Below are 10,671 nucleotides of genomic sequence, written 5' to 3'. Positions count from 1 at the left end.
GCGTCTGCAAGAGCAACCAGAGCACAAGAGGGCCCCCAGTAGAAGCCCTGTTGTGAGAGGGTGGGGCAGGCTGTACTTAGGGTTGCCAGGTGTCCAGTTTTCTACCGGACAGTCCGGTATTTGCGCTTTCTGCCTGGTAAAAAAAATTCAGCAAATACAGGACATGTGCAATGTCCGGTATTTTCTGCATTTCCGGCTGGGCACTGGACGCAAGCCTGGCGGGGGTGGGGGAGCAACTGGGAGGTGGGGCCATGATTGGCACTAGGAGCCTGTGGTCCCGTGCAAAAGCTGGGCGGGAGCGGGGGGAGTGGCTAGGAGTCCCAGCCACTCCCCCCACCTGACTTCTGTACGTGACCAGAGGCTCCCAGCGCCAATCGCGGCCCCGCCTCCCAGCTGGGAGCCTCCGGCTGTGTGCAAAAGCCGGGCAGGGGGAGTATATGGGAATCCCAGCCACTCCCCCTGCCCCCGCCTGGCTTCTGTTAGCAACTAGAGGGAGTGCCTGGAGGGTGCTCGGCCCGTTGGACTCCGGCTGCGGCCAGTGGCTGCCCTGACCCTGCAACGTCACTGGGCTCCACCTCCGGTGTGAGACATGGACATGCTGCTCAGGTCCCTGCAGCGGGAGCGCTCTGGTTTGGCCGGGCTCAGGACCCGCCACACGCACAGACCCAGCAGCCATGCCCAGAGCACCATGCAAGGTCAGAGACATGCGACACGTGCGGGTGCCGGGTCCTTGACCAGGACAGGAAGCTCCTGTGAGCCCCCACACAGCTCCCCCCTCAGAGATCCTACAACTGCCGCTGTGAGCTCCTGACCCCCCCCCCCCCCCCAGTGCCTCCTCACCCTGTGTGCTCCTCTCAATCCCCACTTCCCAGGGTGCTTTGACAGACACCTCAATATCCTGCAAAGTCAAGAAGTTTGGTCTCTGTTTGCCAGATGCTGGCAATGGGCAAGAGGGGGTGGATCACTTATGGTTTTTGCGCCCTCTGTCCAGTAAAAAAATTCAAAAGATACCAGACACGTGGTTGCGTGCTGAAGTCGGGTGCGGTGCGGGGTTTTTTTTTGTAAGTCCGACACATGTATTCTTTTTTTTTTTTTTTTGCACACCAAAAATTTTTAGCCCGCATGTTCAGTGTTTTTTGAGAGACCATCTGGCAACCCTAGCTGTACTGGAAGAGGCTTAGGGTGGGCAGCTGAGTTTCATGGGGATTGAACAATTATGTCTGTGTGCACAGCTTCCCTCTGTGTGCTGGCTGGGATTTGGAGCAACCTTGGTATCTGCTTGTGTGCTAGTGTGGAGCAGGTGTGCCCCCCCCCCTTTTTTTCCCCTTTCTCCCTAAAATCCCCATAGGGGAACTGAGGAGGGCTGGGCTACTGGCTCTGGAGGGGGTATAACATGTTGAGTTGTTGGTGGGAGACCTTTAAATTTCCCCCCCAAGAGCAGTTGGTCTTGTCCTCTTGCTTCCCTGGCTGGCTCAGAAGTTCGTCTTACTTTTTTTGGGGGGGGGGGGATGCTGCTTCCTCAATATGAGGTAAGTGGGTGGGTGCAGAGGAGATACATTTCAGAGGGGGTAGCTCTCCCACGTGCACATCTACCTTCCATTCAATTCTTAATGACCTATTCACACCCTCAGATTTTGTTTATGTTTTCACCACAAGTTGTATTTATCAGTATGCTGAAATTTCTCCGGTCAAAGGGCCTTGTTGCAGCTATTTTTGAACAGTGTTGTTCTTTCATTAAGATTAACAATAAGGACGTTTTCTTTACTCCCATCTTAATCTGCAAACTTTCTTCATGCTCTGGAAATCACTGAGATTCCTAGTGTGAGAATCTGAAGATAAGGTGTGATTGTTGTGACTTGCAGTTTCAATGAGGCACTTAAACTCAGAAGAACCCAGTGGGAATATAGGCTCTTTCCCATGCCCCCATCTCCTATGCAATGCTTCACCCCTGCTGCTCTAGCTTATAAAAAGGCTTGGTGGAATGCACTCTTTATGCTTGATAACTTTGCGTAATGTTTAAAGCTTTTCATCTTTTTATAATTTTCACAGTTATTGGGAAATTATGGAGGGAGGCCCAATAATTTTTTAATGATGAAGTGGAGATGCAAAGAGTTCAAGCTTTACAGCTGTTAAAACTCACACAGAGGGTATGTCTACACTACAAAGTTAATTCGAACTAACAGACGTTAGTTCGAATTAACTTTGATAGGCGCTACACTAGTGCTCTGCTAGTTCGAACTTAATTCAAACTAGCGGAGCGCTTAGTTTGAACTAGGTAAACCTCATTCTACGAGGACTAAGCCTAGTTCGAATGTACTAGTTCGAATTAAGGGGTGTGTAGCCCCTTAATTAGATCTTGTGGGAGGCTAGCCCTCCCCAGCTTTCCCTGGTGGCCACTCTGACCAACACCAGGGAAACTCTACTGCCCCCCTCCCAGCCCCGGACCCCTTACAGGGGCACGGGCTGGCTACGGTGCCCGTGCCAGGTACAAGCCTGCCAGCACCCAGCTAGCAGACCCTGCACCTGGCACGGCTCAAGCCAGCCACCCGCTGGGGCAGCCCTCCCCCTCTTCCCGGGGCCAGGCTGGCGGCTCCCGGGAGCTTGCCCGGGACCGCAAGAGGCGGGCACCCACCTGGTCTAGTGCGGACATCGTGGACCTCGTCCACGACCTCCGCACTAGACACAGGAAAGTGGCCGTCTAGGGCAGGAGAGCTGCCAGCCTGGCCACCCAGGAACAGATGTGCATGAAAATCAAGGTGGTCCACTGCGACCCCCGACCCTGAGCCCTGAGCTTAGAATGGCCGTACTGGGTCAGACCAAAGGTCCATCTAGCCCAGTAGCCTGTCTGCCGACAGCGGCCAACCCTAGGGACCCTGGAGGGGATGGACCAAAACAATGACCAAGCCATTTGTCTCATGCCATCCATCTCCAGCCTTCCACAAACAGAGGCCATTTCTACCATTTCTACCCGCTGGCTAATACTACTCCATGGACCCAACCTCCATGAATTTATCTCATTTCTCTTTAAACTCTGTTCTAGTTCTAGCCTTCACAGCCTCCTGCAGCAAGGAATTCCACAGGCTGACTCTTTGCTTTGTGAAGAACAACTTTCTGTTACTAGTTTGAAGCCTTCTACCCATTCCTTTCCTTTGGTGTCCTCTAGTCCTTCTATTATGGGAACTAATGAAGAACTTTTCTTGACGCACCTTCTCCACCCCACTCAAGCTTTTATAGACCTCTATCCTATCCCCCCTCAGTCTCCTCTTTTCTAAACTGAAAAGTCCCAGTCTCTTTAGCCTCTCTTCATATGGGACCTCTTCCAAACCTCTGATCATTTTAGTTGCCCTCCCCTCTCCCACCCTCTCTCTTCCCCTCTCTCACCTCCTTTTCCCAGTCTCCCCGAGTTTTGTTCAATAAAGAGAGATTCTATTTTTGACCACACGTTTTCTTTATTTTGTACATCAGGAAGGGGGGCTAGGGAAGGGTAAGTGGAAGGAGGTGAGGGAGGAATGGGGTACGAGCCCCCGATGGGGAGGACTGGGCTGGCTCTGTGGGCTTCTGGGGGTGGAAGCTCTCCTGCAGCCCCCCAATTGCCTCCTCTCCCCAGATGGCAGCCTGTGGCAAGTGCAGCCGGTCTGATGGCCAAGTGCTGTGATGTGCCCAGCGTGGGCACTCAGGGCACTTTAAGCCAGGACTGCTTTGCAAGCGGGGCACCCCTGAGAACTGTCTGACCGGGGTGGGGGTCGGGACCCTTTAAGCACAGCCCTTGGCTAGCCTGAGGCAGCAGCTCCACGCTCTAAGTCCTCATCTGATGCCCTGCCGGCACTGCTTCCGGCCATCCTTAACCCCGGTTCAGGGTCCACTTAATGTGGACATGCTAGTTTGAATTAGTGAAACGCTAATTCGAACTAGTTTTTTAGTCTGGATCCGTTAGTTCGAATTAGCTTAGTTCGAATTAACTAATTCGAACTAAGTTAGTTCGAATTAGCGCTGTAGTGTAGACATACCCAGAGAGACAAGGTGGGTGAAGTAATATCTGTTTTTTTAATCATTTTGGAACAGTTTTGGTTGGTGAGAGATTAGCCCTTTTGAGTTTCACAGACCTGGAGAAGAGCTCTGAGGAGTTCCAAAGGTTGTCTCTGTCACCAACCATATTTGGTTCAATTAAAGATATTACTTCACTCACCTTGTGACTCTCATCCAGACACCAATACGACTACAAGAAAACAGCAAAAACCATAATATCACATCAAGATATACAAAATAATTATCCTAGCACCAGAGATGATTTGTTGATTTAACTATTAATTCACTCATCCATTTATGACAAGCCCAGTCCAGAAGTTTATATCATTGAATTGTAACCCTAACAAGTGCTCAGGAAGCATTTTTCTTGCTTTCACTATCTGTAAATAATTTAATTACTACTGATGGAAATATTTCAGGATTTCTATGTCCTGTGAAATCAGCTAATTTCTAAGTTATTTGCAAAGAAACAAACAAACAAAAAAAACAAAATAAACACAAAACCCCAAATCCGTAGAGATTTCAGGTGCCTAAGTATCCTCTGGAATCATTGAAGTTGCCTTCCCTAGCCCCACCACAATCCTAACGGGCACCCCGGTGAGTCAGGAGTGAACAGAGGGGCTGCAGGAGGGCCATATGTACAAGATGCAGCCCACATCTGACAGCAAAGAGCTCACCATGAGCTGCAGACCAAATACCAGGCATAAAGAGCAAGTGCTGTGCAGCAAGGAAGCTGCCAGTGCTTCTTCAGAGCAGCTCAAACTGTGGAGGAAGAACCCACTGAAGGTGACCCACTCAGGATTTTTTACCCACTGTTTCATTTCCAACGCTGATGTGATTCAAAAACAGCAGCCACTTTGTGTGTGTCAGATCTGAGGGAAAATATTTAATGCAGGAGTGGGGAACCTTTTTTGCATTGGGGGCCACTGACCCACAGAAAAATCAGTCGGGGACCACACACAAATGAGAAGCAAAACAAACAAACTAACAAACAAATGAACAAGAAACCCCAAAACAAAATAGAACCTTCACTGGTGTGGCCCCCAGCTAAGAAGAAGAAAGACATTCCCCTCGCACACTAGAGCCTTGGGGAGATGGCAGTAGGTTGGAGCACCGGCACAGGCTCCCAATACTGGGGGGAGGAGGGAAGCCCTGAGCCTCAGGGGCCAGATCCAGGCAAGCAGGGGGGCCACATCCAGACCCAAGGCCTTAGGTTACTGACCCCTGATTTAAGCTAAAATAATTCATTCCCCGTGTAGCTCTTAAAGGAAGGACTTGGCCAAAATGGACTATGGCAACCTAGGACAATTCCCTTTGCAAGGGGGAGAGACAATAGCCCTGTACTAAGGGAAGCAAGGAACTGAGCAGCTTCCAAGGGAAATGGGGGGGCACCATGCCCAGGGTAGGGAGGGCTGTGGCGCTAAAATGCAAGTTTGCCTAGGGTGCCATTTTCCCTAAGGACGGCCCTGTATGCAGGAGTGGGGAACTCTGAGCCTCATGGGCTGGATCCGGCATGTGAGGGAGAAGACGTAAAGTGCCACCTGCTGCTGCTCAGCCTTCCCCTGGCTTGGGGAATGCGGTGCTGGAAACTGCTCATAAGAGAGTTTCCCTGCTGCTCTCATTGGCCAGACTTTGGGGCTACATCAGTGAGGGGTTTTTGTTTGTTTTTTGGGGGGTGTTGCCTCTCACTTGTGTGACCCCCACCTGATTTTTCTGTAGGTCAGTGACTCCCAACCCAAAAAGGGTGCCCAACCCCTGATTTACAGTGTTCCAGAAGGAGCATCTTCTTCATCAATGGCTATTGTTGTTTCACACACACAAATATAAATATATATGCATATATATAAATGCACATTGTGTGTGTGTGAAAAATAATGGCACCTTGGGTGGTTAACCATAGATTTCCATAAGACAGTTACTTTTTACTTCTGGATACTTGAGTACAATTAAGATGCGATACTTTTGTACTTTTACTCAAGTAGTTTTCCAGAAGGATGCTCTGACTTTTATGTAGTTACATTTTTTCAAAGTAGCAGTACTTTTACTCAAGTAACTTTTTGGGGTACTTTTTCCACCACTGTTGGTTTCCATGGAAATGCCTCTCTCAGAATGAGCAGTGTGATGAGGCAGGTAAGCAAACCTAACACACAGAAATGCCAGCACCCCTCATTGTCAAAGTGGTTCCTCAGAGCCTCTCTGATCATGATGGCCACCTACTGTACTCCTCTGACAGCACAAGTCAAACTGGCTGTTCAAACTGTGCACCCAGGCACTGTACCTCAGTGCTCCACTCACGGGCAAACACTTCACCCTTACGCTCATGCAAATTATGTAAGCAACAGCATGCAATCACCACCTTGGGAACATGATCCACCATGTGGTCCAGCCTGCCAGAGAGACACCTCCATCTCCCTTTCAATCTGCCAAAGTCACACTCATCAACCATGCAGCATTGGCTTAGCCTGTTCTTGAACCGCTCCTTACTGCTGTCCAGGTGCCCTCTGGAAGGCTTCATGAGCGAGGGCTATAAGGGGTAAGCTGAGCCACCGAGGTGCACTCTGGGTATTTCCACATCTCCCACAGTAATTCTATGGTCTGGAAAGAACATCCTAGCCTGCAGGTTTCTGTACAGGCCACAGTTCCTCAAGATGCATGTATCATGTACCTTCCCAATCACCCTGTGTTTATGTCTGAAAAGCCCATGGTGATCGCAAGTGCTTGAAGCATTATGGGGAAGTACCCCTTCCAATTAATGAACTCTGAGGCAGGACGGAGTGGCACTATAATGAGAATATGTATGCCATTGATTGCCTCACCACACTTTGGAAAGCCCCTCTCAGCAAAGCCACCCCGGAGTTGCTTTTCGCAGTCACAGTCCTATTGCCCTGCACACTTATGTGCTGCCCAGATGGTAGACTTTTCCACTCCAGACTCATCTGCAACTGAACAGTAGAAATCCGTAGTTGCCAGTTTCCACAAAGCAATCACAACACGCTTCTTTACCAAGACAGTGGCTCTCATTTGGGTGTCCTTATCTCAGTTCAGGGGCCAGCCCAACACGCAGCTCCTGGAAGATTGCTTTATAAATCAGAAAGTTATGTAGCCTCTGCGCTTCATCGCACACCTGCATGACAATGTAAATCCCACCTCTCAGTGCTGTTTTCCCTAGCCAAAAAGTGACCGCTACTCTGCACAGCTACTCTGTGACAGCCATATGCAATGCCACCTTGCTGCTGTCCCAGTCACTCACATTGTCATCCACATGACAGTCTACTTCATCTGATACTAAGTAGCAAACTGGAACAATAATCCCACATCAGGAGCCCCTTGACTCAGGGAGGCTCTGCCGGGAGCAGTTTCTTAAGCCATTGCTGGCTCTAGCAAGACAGACAAAGAGCTGAAGGTCTCTCCCAGCTAGCACCCAAATAGGCTTTTAAGTCCTCCTTATTAAGCCAATCTACTGCTGGTGTAACAGGATAGGGCTTATTGAGCCCACAGCAGTTCATTGAGACTTTCCTGGCCAGTGTGTATGCTCCCCAAGGCTGGTAATGCTACTGAATCTCAGAAAGATTTCCCATTTATCTACTATGGGCTTATTCAGCTCTAGGTATGTCACTGCAGAATTTAGAACAGGGGTCAGCAACCTTTCAGAAGCGGTGTGCCAAGATTTAACTTTCCCCATCCCCCTCAGTACAAGCCCTGCTCCCTCCCATTCTGCCCCCTCCTGTACCCACATCCCTGTGCCCTCAGTGCACACACCAGCGGGGAAGCAGCTCTGGGTCTCGCAGCCCTCTGAGAGCAGCACTGGGGTGAGGTGGGATGGCGGGGGCAGAGTCACTTCCCTGCCCAGCCCAGCCCTTTGCCCAGGGTTCACACCTCACCTGCAGGCTGTAGCTCCAGGGCTAGGGCAGGCAGAGCCTGGGCTGCCCAGGGCTGTCTCCAACCCCCAGCCAGGCACAGCAGGACACTGGGGAAGGGTCTTCCCACTCCTGGGGAACAGCCATGGCTTAGCTGGGCCCTAGAGCCCCACAGAGGCAGCAGCTGCATGTGACCGGCCACACCACCCTGATCTGCGGATCAGCCCCAGAGCCGCTGCCTCCTGGAGCAGGAGGCAGAACCTTATGTGGGAGGAGAGGGGTGTTAACCCCTTAGCTCCTGGGAGCTGCATGCCCAGGGATGCGTAGCCCAGCATGTGGTCATGCCACCCGCTCTGCTTGCCAGGCTGCCCGGTCCCTACACCAGGCTGCCACAAAAAATCATCCTGCATGTCTTATGGCACACATGCTGTATGTTGCTGACCTCTGATTTAGAACCACCCAAGGGACAGAGCTCATGACAATCGCTCCATGGCGTTTCCTGCAGAGTGTAGAGTTTAGATCAGTGATACTCAGATTGCTGCTCATAAGCCGCAGTGTGTTTCCTATGACTCTTTGCAGCACATCATGATAATAAAACAGAATAATTTAATTGTTAATGAATCAGGATGCTTTTAGTATGTTATTAACCATGGTCATACAGTATCATCGGCGAGGGAAGGCATTGCCTTCTCCAATTGCCAGCCTGGCTCTGCCCACACTCCTCCACCAGAGTGCCTAATGTAGACGTACTGGGGGACAACGTGTTGTTGCCCTTTGCAGCCACCTTTTCTAGCGCTTCGGGACTGGGGAGGCTGGAGCTACCTGCCTTCCTCCCTCCCCATGCTCCGGGGCTAGGGATGCTGGGATGCATTTGCGCACCTACACGCCTCCCTTACTCTCCCCTCCCCATTAGTGGTGGGGGGGGTGCGTGGTGAACTGCCCCCCTCCTCATGGTGGGGGGGCAGGGAGGCGGTTTGGCTCCCGGCAGGGGGGCTCAGCCAAAGAGCTGAGCTGGAGCTGGGGGCTTGCCTCTCCCAGCCCTACCTTCACAGACCACCCATGTTATTAACCAATTAAGTTATCAACTTGCATTAAGTTATTAACTTATTTGCTGTGAGTATCAGATAGCTACATAGATATTACTATTCATATTTCAACAGTTTAACGGGGAAATACTCACAGCTCCTGTTGGTTCATCATTTCTAGCCAATGGACACTGTGGGAAATGGTGGCCCAACCTGCAGGCCAGGAATAGTGAACCACAGCCAATGGAAGCGGCGAACAGCTGTACCTGCAGATAGTAGGTAAACAAAGCCTACCACCAGCTAACCCTGGAAAACTGCATTAAGCCCACGGACCGCTTATTGCCCAGCCTGTTTTAGAATGGTGTTACTGCAATGACCACACAGTTGTTTGTGGGGGATTGTTTTGTTAGCCTAAGATACTTACAACAGATTATATTGAATCTGGCCCACATCAAACATCAATCGTGTCAGCTAAAACAACTAATATTTTATGCTGAATAAAATACTGTATGGCCCACTTAACACTCTGTTTGTGATCAACACACTGTTACTATTGAGTTTAGAAAAACAAAGAACATGTAGTTATTACAAGAACATGTTTGCAGCTTTATTCAGTCCACCAGAGGGCAGGATTTTAGAAATATTTGTTAAATTTGACTCAGTTCTTAATGAGTGCATCTTGTTTCAATTAAGTATAATTATATGAAACTTATTTTCTGCCAGTAGCAATGTGATGCTCATAGTAAGGCAACTTGGAATGAGAGAAAGGCTGAAACAGTTGTACTATAGTCCAACAGAATCGTGAAATTTTTTATGTAAATTATACTTTACTATGTAGTGTTCTGTTCTTTTTGGGATTTCAGATGTCATATTTTCTGGGTTACTTCAATTCTGAGTCATTCCCACTGCTAATGCTGTTTGTCAGAAGTGTCAAAGTATCAGGACTCTGAATAACTAAGTCCATTATTGCATCCTAATCCATTTTTGAAGTATTTTATAAATATATAGATGCATGTCTGAAAATAACAAAGGAATGATATGGGGTGTAGAGATGAAGGATCCCCAGCCAATAATTGCTAAATAATTACATACATTTTGAGGAGGCCTGGTGATGGGAAAAGACCACTTGGATTTAGTTTATCTTGTCTTAATCACAAAGCTAATACTCCTACATATTATTATCTTTGGGGAATCCAGATTCTGTAAGGAAAGGAGTTATTTATATTATAGACATTTTAGCAACTGGAAAGGGAACCTTTATAGATTACAAAACTAGAGGATAATTGGATTATATACCGGCTACCAACAAACTGTTATTTCTGTAACTCTCATCTTACATGTTAGAAATCAAAATGGTTCTTTCTGGCGGATCCGATCGCATACTTACTTATAGAATCATAGAATACTAGAATTGCAAGGAACCACAAGAAGTCATCAAGTCCAGTCCACAGCCCTCATGGCAGGACTAAGCACCACTTAGATTATCCCTGACATATCTGTCTAACTTGCTCTTAAATATCTCTAGCGATAGAGATTGCACAAACTCCCTAACCTGGCTTACCCACCCAGACAGTTAGGAAGTTTGTCCTAATGTCCAGTCTAAACCTCCCTTGCTGTAATTTAAGCCCATTGCTTTTTGTCTTATTATCAGAGATTAAGGAGAATAATTTTTCTCCCTTCTCCTTATAGGTACTTGAAATCTGTTATCATGTCTCCTCTTAGTCTTCTCTTTTCCAAATTAAACAAACCCACTTCTTTCAGAA

Source organism: Pelodiscus sinensis, chromosome 7 (assembly GCF_049634645.1).
Source record: "Pelodiscus sinensis isolate JC-2024 chromosome 7, ASM4963464v1, whole genome shotgun sequence".
In the NCBI taxonomy this organism is placed as follows: domain Eukaryota; kingdom Metazoa; phylum Chordata; order Testudines; family Trionychidae; genus Pelodiscus; species Pelodiscus sinensis.
The sequence above is the reverse complement of the archived record's forward strand: the minus strand, read 5'-3'. Positions refer to the sequence as shown.